This window comes from Helianthus annuus, chromosome 12, assembly GCF_002127325.2.
Source record: "Helianthus annuus cultivar XRQ/B chromosome 12, HanXRQr2.0-SUNRISE, whole genome shotgun sequence".
NCBI lineage: Eukaryota > Viridiplantae > Streptophyta > Magnoliopsida > Asterales > Asteraceae > Helianthus > Helianthus annuus.
In genome coordinates this window covers 36,663,056-36,675,145 of record NC_035444.2, presented here as the reverse complement: position 1 = coordinate 36,675,145, position 12,090 = coordinate 36,663,056, and positions in this window count along the sequence as shown.

Here is a 12,090-nt window from a genome sequence, read left to right as displayed (position 1 = left end):
GTCGGTATAATTCAAGTTGGTTCATGTTTCGACGTAAATTTCCTCCGCATATAAGTTGGGTCAAATATAATACGTTTTCGTGTTTATTTTTATGTATGTTTTCAGTTTTACTCGGAAAACGAGTCGGGTCAAATATATTATGTTTTTATTAGGGTATAAATTCGAGTTACGTTACGTTTCGATGCCGACGCAAATAGAAAAACCTTTGATTAACCAATAAACTAATTTTCTAATGAAACATTTTTTATTTGAAGAATAGAAAGATTGAATGAAAGTTGGAGACAACCCATGCCTCCAAGTGTGATAAAGCAGCAAAGTGTATGTTTTCGGACTGTTTTTCCTCTCTAGATAATTATAAAAATTACCTATAAATAATGAATGAAAATTGGACCAATAAACGAATAGATATTGAAAGCAAAAAGAAGCATCAAAAATTATGATTGTTGAAAGAAATCCGTGAGTGGGATCGGGAGAATCGGATTGAACACAGGAAACGATGAATGGGCATGGCCACAGTACGCAAAGAGACTTCCCCCAACTTGCCCTCGTGCTATTAATGCTCGTGTGTCTACGATAAATAAATATATTCATAATTTGTCGAAAAATAATAATGAAGCCTTTAAATAATATATTAGGGTAACCATTCGGGGATGGGGTCACCGATCGGTGAATCACACCGGATCCATTGGTGAGTGGGGATCAGTGAGTGGGGAGGGTTGATTTCGGTGTATAGTCACCAATGAGATGAGAGAGGAGAGATACAACCAAACAAGTTTTTTTTATTTTTCTTTTTAATTGAGGGATGTTTGAACCAAACCTAGTGATTGAGTATAAAATGGGAAGTAGAATGGGGAGTTGACATGGCATGCCATTATTGGGTAGAGAATGACTTAAACACCCTAGAGTGATTAAACCATACCCTCCACCCTTATTTGGTCTTTCGAAGATCCAATAAACTAGTAGTCGATTTAGGCACATTTTGTGGGTTCCTAGGAACCCAGTCAGTTTGGAAGAAAATAGTGAGAATTTGTGAAAATCCTGTATGATTTGTAAAAAATTAATGATAATCTATCAAAAGGAACCCATTAAAAAAATTTCTGAATCCGTCACTGCAATAGATATATATTCAACTTTACCGGCCCGATAGAAGGAAAACTAACACTCTACACTTAAATTAACACTCTATGCTTGTACATATTTTGTGTTTTGGAGAAGGCAAAGTAACACTATGCTTGTGCATATTTTGGTTTTGGATGGATAATTGGAAAATACACGCGTTGATTAATAAGGGTTACCTCTCTTATAAGCTTAGGGACTAATGATTTTACGGTAGGTCAGGCTGTTTTAAAATTGCTTCATGAAAAATGACCAAACGCTAGAAAACGTGCATTGATAGCTAATATGTGTTTATACAGTTTGCATTTGATACTTTGGTTTCTTTGCGTTGGCGGCCATTGAGCTATTTAGTCGAGCCCAACGTGTCATACATAGTAATGTTATGAAAGTAAATTCATTAGAATCTTCGACCGTTTCGAACCGTACCGTTTCAACCCGAACCGTTTCGACGCGAACCGTTTCGACCCGTACCGTTTCGACGCGAACCGTTTCGACCTGTACCGTTTCGACGCGTACTGTTTCGATCCGAACCGTTTCGACGCGAACCGTTTCGACCCGTACCGTTTCGAATCAAACCGTTTCGACCCGAATTGGTGGTTGTGGGTGCCGCGGTGATGGATTCCAATTCATTTGATAACTAAACACAACAAAAATGGAATTGAGATTCCAATTCCAACAATTTCCAATTCCAATTGGAATGTTTAAATTTCAAATCCAATTCCTTCAAATTCTAATTCCTATACAAATTCCAATTCCAACTCCAAATCATTCCGTGAACCAAACGCCCCCTAAAATCTGTGAATGTGTGGTTAATTAAAATCTTAGTTTTGCTATAATTCAAAAAGAGCTAGTGGCATAGCTTACCTTTTTAATGTATTAGACGTAGCGATGAAATATGCTCATTAACTTGTAATAATCTAAAGTTGTCATATTGTTTTATATTTAATGGATTTGTAAGACATCTCAAAACAACAAGAAGACTATGTGAAATCAAAGTTATTGATGATAATGTGTACCTACCAGATAATAAATAATAAGTAATTGTTGTATCTTGTATCACATGTTTACAGTTTTATGAGGCAACGATCTTTTTCACGCTTCTTTTATTTCGTTTTTTTTTTTTCTAAATCTTAGATCAAACTATCGTTTTGTAATTAGTAAATCTTCATTACTAATTATTTAATATTTTTATAACTCATGTAATATATATGTTTCCAACCTAGTAATATATTTAATAGATATTACAATTTTGGGCAGAAGAAATTACGAGTCTAATTAAAAATGTTAAAAAGGGATTGTTTTAAAGATGTTATTTATAGATAATCAAAACTAACTATACAAAAGAATTTTAAAAGTATATAAATCTATTGTCTGATCAAACAACAAAAAACAATAAAAGAGTAAAATCAGATTTTTTTAAAGAAAATTAAGTGATAGCAATAGGGGTGTTCATCGAATCGAATAACGAATTTTCGAATTACTCGAATCCAATTTTTCGAATCTTTGTTTTTTACCTGAATTCGTATTCGATTCGATTGGTATTTGAAACTCGAATTCGAATAAATTCGATTTTATTCAAATTCACCATAAACAATAAATTATTTTACTTTCATTTTTTTAAAAGTACGACAAACTAGTTATATTCAACATAAAATATAATAAACTGCAAAATTAATTCACTATCAATATGTCCAAACACCAAAAGTTAAAAGATAGGTTTGTTACTGGTAGCGATATTAGTTAGGTAAAAATTTAGAAATAAGTAGTATGGGCTATTTGTCATTAGGTTTGATAATTTTATAAATAATAAACTTATCACTTATGGAGGTAGTTGACACTAATTTGGCCATGTTTAGAAGTTATATGTGTGTATATACATATATTAAAAAATTATATATAAATTGAATTCGAATTTCGAATCGAATTGAAAATCATAAATTCGTATCAATTCTAATTCGATTACTGGACTCGAATACGAACAACTTGAATTCGAACCTTTTTAATCGAATTCGAATTGAGTCGAATTTTGAATTTTTCGAATCCGATTCGAATTCTAGATAAACCTAGATAGCATTGGCAATTTTAATAACATATAAATCATTTTCATGTATTTCAAATGATCATTGGGGTTGCTGCTTTAAAATAGATAGTGTCTTTCGTTTGTTGTTATCTCTTCGGTCTCTTGTTGTAATTGCTACCTTCTTCCTAGCTTGTGTGAAATATATTCTAGTTTTGTTGACCGTTTAAAAAAAATATGTCGTATGTAATTATATAATAATAACTTTTAAGTAAGTCTGTTACAAAAGGAGGATAACATTCTAAAAGTGCGCAGATAATCAAAATGCAATTATTTTGATCTAAATACTAAAAAAAAGATTTTTCATTTTGAGACGCAATAATAAAATTAATTGTAAAACACAATCCAAAAAGCATGACTAAGACAACGGTGTTTGAAAGTGTTAATTTTAATAATAACCCTTAGGGATATTAATGTTGTCTGTGACTCAGTGAACATATAAAATATTCCATGAATAGCACAAAGATCATATTTTTTTTTTTTTGAACGGCCAATGAATCCTCCAAATGGGTTACTGGCGAAATTCACCACATCGGGATACACTCGCTTTCCGAACCAGGGAAAACCCTCACCTAGGGCCGAAGCCCGTGAACACTCGCCCGAAGGCACGACAGTGCGGTGAGGTAAAACCCGCTCAGTTCAAGGATCGAACTAGTGATCGCCGCCTACTCGCCTAGTCTCCCATCATCACCAGGTGCCGCAGAAACTAAATGCTAGGGGCAGGAATTGAACTTGAGTCATTTGGAACACAAGGTCTCTCCCTTACCACTCCACCACTAGCTCATTGGCAGCACAAAGATCATATTAAAGGTCTCAAATTTTATCATCCATATGAGATTATTTTATATATAGTTACTTAAAATTACTAAAGCAAATTACATGGATGAATTTAGTGAAACTAGCCAATAAATTTTTGGTGTTAGAATCTTGGTGACTGGTGAGGAGTTGATAAACTGTGGGCAATGGGCAGTGACTCTTTTAGAACTTTGACATCGCTTTTCCAACTTTTTGTTTTTAATATAATTTGTTCATGAAAAGGATCGTCTAGGTTCGTTGCTTCTTAGTTGTGTCTAGTGGGTTAAACTTTCTTGTGATAGCTATAGAACCGGTTACATCAAAAGGAAAAAGATCCGGTACAAATAGCCTTATCATACAAAATGTACGAAAGATATGAAAAAGTAAAAAAAAATGCGCTGACATTTTCGTAATTATTTTACTCGTAACTACCCTGAAGGATCAAAATTACCATACAAGATCAAAATTACCCTAAAAGTTCATTTGTAGAGTAATTATGATACTCTATAAGATTACCCTACAATAATTTAAATTACCCTACAAGATCAAAATTATTGTACAAGATCATTTGTAGATTAATTATGATACTCTGCAAAATTACCCTACAAGATCAAAATTACCCTTACAAGATCATTTGTAGGGTAATTATGACACTCTATAAAATTACTCTACAATATCATTTTACAAAATTACCTTATAAGATCAACCCCTTCAAGATTATTTGTACGGTAATTATGACACTCTACAAAATTACGCTACAAGATCATTTTACAAAATTACCTTACAAGATCAAAATTACCCTACAAGATCATTTGTAGGGTCATTTTGATAATTACTCTACGAATAAATAATTACGAAAATGCCACTGCGTTTTTTACCTTTTCACATCTTTCGTATGTTTTGTACGATAAGTCTATTTGTATTTGATCTTTTGCCTAAGTCAAAACGGTTCGGTTTACCGATTAAAAGAAAAGGCTTTTAAAACTATTTCAGTGATTTCTTTTATACTTTATTCAGTTTGTGCGAATCTAAGTCATTTCAAATGCATTCGCGCATTCTTTGTATTTTGTGACTTGTTTAACTCGCTTGTTCTAAAATGAACCAACATCCGGTTAAACCTTGCTTAAAGTAATGAAACAGATACAAAATAGCCGTGTTTTGAGTTACAATCATTCAACACTAAAAATCTTCTAATAATCCTATGTACTCCAAGTGAATTCATCATCTTTCACTATTGATCTTATTCCAGTTATGTGTGTTAAACGATGACTACTTTCTCAAAAACTTTTGTGTAAGACCCAGCTTACTAAAACTAGATTAATGATATAAAAATTGCATTTAATACAAAACTTTAGAGTCTACAAAAAAAAAAAAAAAAAAAAAAAAAAAAAAAAAAAAAAAACTTTCATGATTTTAAGACCATACCTAATCATAATATTTACGTTATAACCCTACTAATGAAATATTCAAGACATAACTATAGATGTTTACATATCCTTAAAACAAAATAGATCGAATGCGGAAGCGTTAATTTGTGTGTTCGGTTCGGATGCACTTGCTTGATCATCATCCACCTTCTTGATACCTAGAAACTAAAATTTGGGTAAACATTAGTATTAAAGTCCTTGGAAATTGACATAATCGAAACTATGTTCAAAAACAAATTCGAGTAACCAAAAATATAAAAATTCAGCATTTATAACTGGGCGCTACCGTAACTTACGGTAGCTGCCGTAAGTTACGGTGGCCCCTGGGTAACAAAGGTCTGCCGTAACTCAGTAGGAAACCACCATAACAATTCACTGGCTACCGTAAGTTACGGTAGCCACCGTAACTTACGGTAGCTGCTGTACATTCATTCTTGTCTTTGCAGTTTTGCCGATTCATTTCCTACATCACCGTAATTTAATTTCGAACACGTTTTTCACATGACCAAGGCTAATTACTCATATCTAGATTTTTCCAACTATCACGTCTCGCTTCCCTCTCGAGGGATTGCATACGCACTAACTTACATGCTTGTTTCCAAGGATTCGAACTTGCCTTTTTACGCTACTTGACATGCTTAAACTTTTGAACTTTAACTCCTTTATTAGGGGTTAAATTTCTCAACTAGTTTAGCGAGTCCGCTACACGGCTTACGCTTTGTTTATAACCAATCATCAAGTGATGGTAACCAACATCAAAGTTTACTCTTCAACTTGTTTTGACCCGTTCCAGTTGTTTAAAGCACGTAGTCACTTTCGTGACATATTGGTTTATCTTGTTTACCATGTTTCAACATGAGAACATAAGACTAACAATTACACTTAATGTAACGAAAGGTAACTTTCGTACCTTTAGGGCACACCTTTCCCACGCGTATTCCCTCCGGCTTGTCCGCTTGATGATCCGGACTCTTTGCCTAAAGAGTTCAATTTACAATTGGTTTAGAACTCTTTTCATGTTTATTAACGCATCATTATAAACAATAATCAAATCTGCCTTTTCATTCTATTATATTATTTTTTTATTTATTTAAATCCTCACTTAGACATTTCAACGAACACCTAGCGGGTCAGATTTTCACATATTCATTACCAAGTTCATGACTTGTAATTATCATCTAATTTCACTTTAATTAGTCAATTTTACATACATCTTGACATCAATATTTCTGAAATTACTTCTTAATTTCAGATTGTGCAAGAGCAAGAGTTATAGTTCTAATATCTAACAAGTTTCTTCAAGCTCACCAATCACTTACAATGGTGATTATGAAACCCTACAAGTATTATGCAAGATTTTGTCAAGAAATCATCTAGGGTTTGTTCCTAAACCTCATAACCCTTCTAATTTCATCCATGCATCAGTAATCAAGCTAAATTTTCGTTCTTCACATTTAACCTAGAATTCAAGATGAGGCAAAATACCAAAATTTTACATACCTTTTGATCCCTACGACGAGGTGATCACTAATTTGCGTTTAGAACTTGATTTAGAGCGAATTAGGGGCTTCAATTTTGTGAATTTTGTGTGAAACTAGGGTTTGGTGGAGAACCCTTGTCGCCCCCCTGCTTCTTTGATCGACCAGACACACCCAAGGTGTGTCTTTGGTGTGTTTACATTTTGTTTTATGAAATAAAGATTCAAATTTAGCAACATAGGTCCCTCTAGTTTTGTTTAACTTAAAGTTGGGTTGTTTTAACTCTATTACAAGTTACTTCTAGACTTTTAGTTAACTAGGTTAGGAATTCCTAGTTAGTTAATTCTTGCTTATTTATACTTTATAATTCTAGTATAAAGTTTTATATTTTCGGGGTGTTACAAGTCCACCCCCCCTTAAAAGGGGTTTCGTCCCCGAAACCGAATTACGTACCAAATAAAGCAGGGTATGGTCGTTGCATCTCTTCTTCGGATTCCCATGTGGTATACGCACCCTTCCTGTGTTCCCATTTGACCTTCACTTGATTGATCTCTTTGTTCCTTAAGGTTTTCACCTTACGATCAAAAAGCGCAATGGGCCTTACCACATAGTTTAATCTGTCATCCACCTCGATATCGTCGTAGTGGATATAAGTCGTCTCATCGGCTAGACATTTACGAAGATGTGACACATGAAATGTGCTATGAATTCCGCTTAATTCCTCCGGTAGCTCAAGGCGGTAAGCTACATTTCCTACTCGTTCAACAAGCGTAAACGGCCCGATAAATCTTGGGCTCAATTTCCCTCTCTTTCTAAACCGGATAACCCCCTTCCATGGGGATACTTTGAGCATGACTTTGTCGCCAACCTGGAACTCGATTGGTCTCCTACTTTTGTCAGCATACGATTTTTGTCTATCTTGAGCCGCTTTCATGTGAGCCCGAACCGCATCAATCTTTTCATTAGTGGCTCGTACTATATCTTGGTGGGCAAGTTCACGTGGGCCCACCTCACCCCAACATACCGGGGTTCGACATTTCCTACCATAGAGCATTTCGTACGGTGCCATCCCAATACTAACATGGTAGCTGTTGTTATAAGAAAACTCGACCAAGGGTAGATAGACATTCCAGCTGCCTCCAAAGTCGATTATACATGCCCGTAGCATGTCTTCCAACGTTTGTATTGTTCTTTCACTCTGTCCAGTCGTCTGAGGATGGTACGCAGTGCTGATGAACAATTTGGTTCCCATTTGTTCTTGGAAATCTCGCCAGAAATTTGAAGTGAACCGGGTATCCCTATCGGACACGATGGATACCGGTACTCCATGGCGTGCTATTATCTCATTAGTGTAAACTTCTGACATCTTTTCTTACGTATAAGTCTCACGAATTGGAATGAAGTGAGCAATTTTCGTCAATCTATCTACAACTACCCATATAGCATCGAAACCGCGGTTCGTCTTTGGTAGTTTGGTTAATAGGTCCATCGTAATATGTTCCCATTTCCAAACCGGGATTTCTAACGGCTGGAGTTTGTCGTATGGCTTTTGGTGCTCCGCCTTGACTTGTAGACATGTCAAACACTTTTCCACGTATTTCACGGCATCTCTTTTCATTCCGGGCCACCAATAGTTTTGTTTTAAGTCGTTATACATCTTGGTCGCTCCCGGATGAATGGAATAACGGGACTTGTGAGCTTCATCAAGTAGAAGCTTTTTAACTCCACATGTGTTAGGGACCCAAATTCTATTGAAACATGTCTTCAAGCCGTGACTGCCTACCTCGAGATCTTTAACTTGACCAACAATCCTTTCCTTTCTCCAGTTTTCCGTCTTTACTACTTCATCTTGTGCTTCTCGGATTCGTTCTAGTAAGCCCGAGGTCACAATGAGCTGCAACGATCGTACCCGTATCGGGGTATAATCTGCCTTTCTGCTCAACGCATCCGCCACTACGTTGGCTTTCCCGGGGTGGTAGTGTATTTCACAATCGTAATCCTTGATCGTTTCCAACCACCGCCTTTGTCTCATGTTTAATTTCTTCTGATCGAAGAAATATTTCAAACTTTTATGGTCGGTAAAGATTGTACATTTTACTCCATATAAGTAATGCCTCCATTTTTTTAAAGCAAACACTACTGCCGCCAGTTCCAAGTCGTGAGTCGGGTATTTCTTTTCATGGATCTTCAATTGCCTCGAGGCGTAGGCGATGACCTTGCCTCGTTGCATTAATACACATCCGATCCCCGAGTGTGACGCATCCGAGTAAACCACCATGTCGTCAACTCCTTCCGGTAATGTTAACACCGGAGCGTGAGTTAACTTTTCCTTGAGCATTTGGAAGGCTTCCTCCTGCTCGATGCCCCATACAAACTTTTCCTCCTTGCGAGTCAATTTGGTCAATGGTAAAGCAATTTTGGAGAAATCTGGTATGAATCTCCTATAATATCCCGCGAGCCCTAAAAAGCTTCGGATTTCCGAGGGATTCCTTGGAACGTTCCATTTTGACACGGCTTCTACTTTCGACGGATCTACTAGTATCCCGTCGGCACTAATGATATGCCTAAGGAATTGCGCCTCTCGTAGCCAGAAGGCGCACTTTGTGAATTTTGCATAGAGCTTTTCTCGTCTGAGAGTCTCTAACACTTCTTGCAAATGATCCACATGCTCAGCTTCATTCTTCGAATACACTAAAATGTCATCGATAAATACAATTACCGACTTATCCAGCATGGGTCTGTAAACCCGGTTCATGAGATCCATGAAAGTCGCGGGTGCATTAGTCAACCAAAAGGGCATTACAAGGAACTCATAATGCCCGTACCGCGTACGAAAGGCCGTCTTCGGTAGGTCTTTCTCGTTGACTTTCAATTGATGATAACCAGATCTGAGATCGATCTTGGAAAACCAACTTGCTCCCTGTAGCTGGTCAAACAAGTCATCTATTCTTGGAAGCGGGTATCGATTCTTCACCGTGAGTTTGTTTAACTCTCGGTAATCGATACACATACGCATACTACCGTCCTTCTTTTTCACAAATAGGACTGGTGCGCCCCACGGGGACACACTCGGTCGGATAAACCCTTTGTCGAGTAATTCTTGGATTTGAGACATCAATTCTTGTAGTTCTGACGACGCGAGTCGATACGACGCCTTCGCCACGGGTTTGGCGCCTGGAATCAATTCGATCCCGAACTCCACTTCCCGTTCTGGTGGTATTCCCGGTAATTCTTCCGGGAACACATCTTCATAATCACGTACCACCGGCACGTCTCCAATTTTGAGGGACTCTTTCTCCGATTCGCTTGCGTATACCATGAAGGCCTTGCATCCGTGCTTCATAAGTTTGTGGGCTTCTAGTATCGAGCACACCACAGGGTTACCCCCTTTTTCACCATATATCGTAACGTGCTTTCCGCTAGGAGACGTTAGTTTTATTTCCTTCCGGAAACAAACTACATTTGCGTGGAATCGGGACAACCAATCCATCCCCACAATGACTTGGACTTCTCCCATCGACATCGGGATCAAATCTATCGTGTATTCTTCGTCATCAATGCTCAATTTACAGTTTTCACATACATCACCAACAATAAAGCTCTTGTTATTACCTATTCTACTTCTAAAGGCATAGGTAATTTCGTTAGAACAAATGAAGGATGCCGAATAAATCCATATGAAATAAAGGATTTATTCGCACCCGTATCAAATAACACACGTGCGGGAATCGGGTTTACAGTAAATATACCTGAGACCACTCCAGGTTCGACTTTTGCTTCTGCAGCAGTCAACTGGAAAGATCTTGCTTTTGCTTTCGGGGTTTCACCTTTCGAGTCTTGCCCATCTTTCTTTCCAACCAGTTCCGGGCATTCCGATCTTTTGTGACCCGGTCGGTAACAATTGTAACAAACAGTCACTTTCTCCGGGCATGATATAGCCATATGTCCTGTTTTTCAGCATATGGGACAAGGCTTATCCTTGAAGCGACATTCGCCTTTATGACCCTTCCCGCAAATTTTGCAACTTGGCGACCCACCTTTTGTATCCGATTTCTTCGCTGTTTCATTTGTTCGTGCTTTCATGGTAGGGCTTGGATTTACATCTTGTGCTCTCCGTTCACCCCGTTCAATGCTCTTTTTCAGTTCGATCTCCCTTTCCCGAGCAACATTAATGATCTCGGTAAGGGTTTCGTATTTTGAAGGGGTTATAAACTCCCTATATTCTGCACTCAACATGTTATGGTAGTAGTATATCTTTTGTTCTTCGTTTGTCACCAGTTCACTGCAGAACTTCATCTTGTCCATAAACGTTGCCGTAATCTTGTCTATGATTTCACCCTTGTGCCTAAGTTGCATGAACTCTTCTTTGATTTTATTTACAACCGCCTTGGGACTATGATGTTTAAGAAATGGCGTCTTAAACTCTTCCCATGTCATGACCTTAGCAGCTTCACTACCAATCTCTCTCTTTTTGTTATCCCACCAATCTTTCGCTTGACTCCTTAGTTGACCCGTACCATAGGCTACGTAGTCATCTTCGTCACAATGGGTCCTCTCAAATACCCCTTCGATATCACTTAGCCATCGTTGGCACACTATTGGATCAACCTCTCCATTATATATTGGTGGTTTACATGCCATGAATTCCTTGTATGAACAAGGCTTTCGTCCTCCGGGCTTTTCCTTTGCTAGATTTGAATCATCTTCCAATTTCTTGATTCTCTCGTCTACTATTGATAAAACTGTGTTTTGAATTTTATCAATAAAGCCCGATAAACTGTTTTCGATCGCCTTTCCAACCTCTTCGGCAATCACTTCACTCATTTGTTCGGTGACTCTTGGCACCGCATCATCATTACCTCCATCCGCTATCTTTATTACTGAAATGTTTACATAGATTGTTAAACATTCCATTTATAACACATGCTTTACTTGTTTTGATTCAATCAAGTTCATAACTTGATTCAATCGTTCTTGTTTCATGCATTTCTTGTGTTTGAGTGAGCTTACACACTCTTTTCATGCATATTTGTTCATGATTTATTTCTATATTCTCTAATTTACTTAAACGATTAACTCTTACCGGATGCTTGATCAAGCTTGAACCGAACACACCTTGTTAAAAACCTGGCGCTATGATTACCAACTTGTAAGACCCAGCTTACTAAAACTAGATTAATAATATAAAACTTGCATT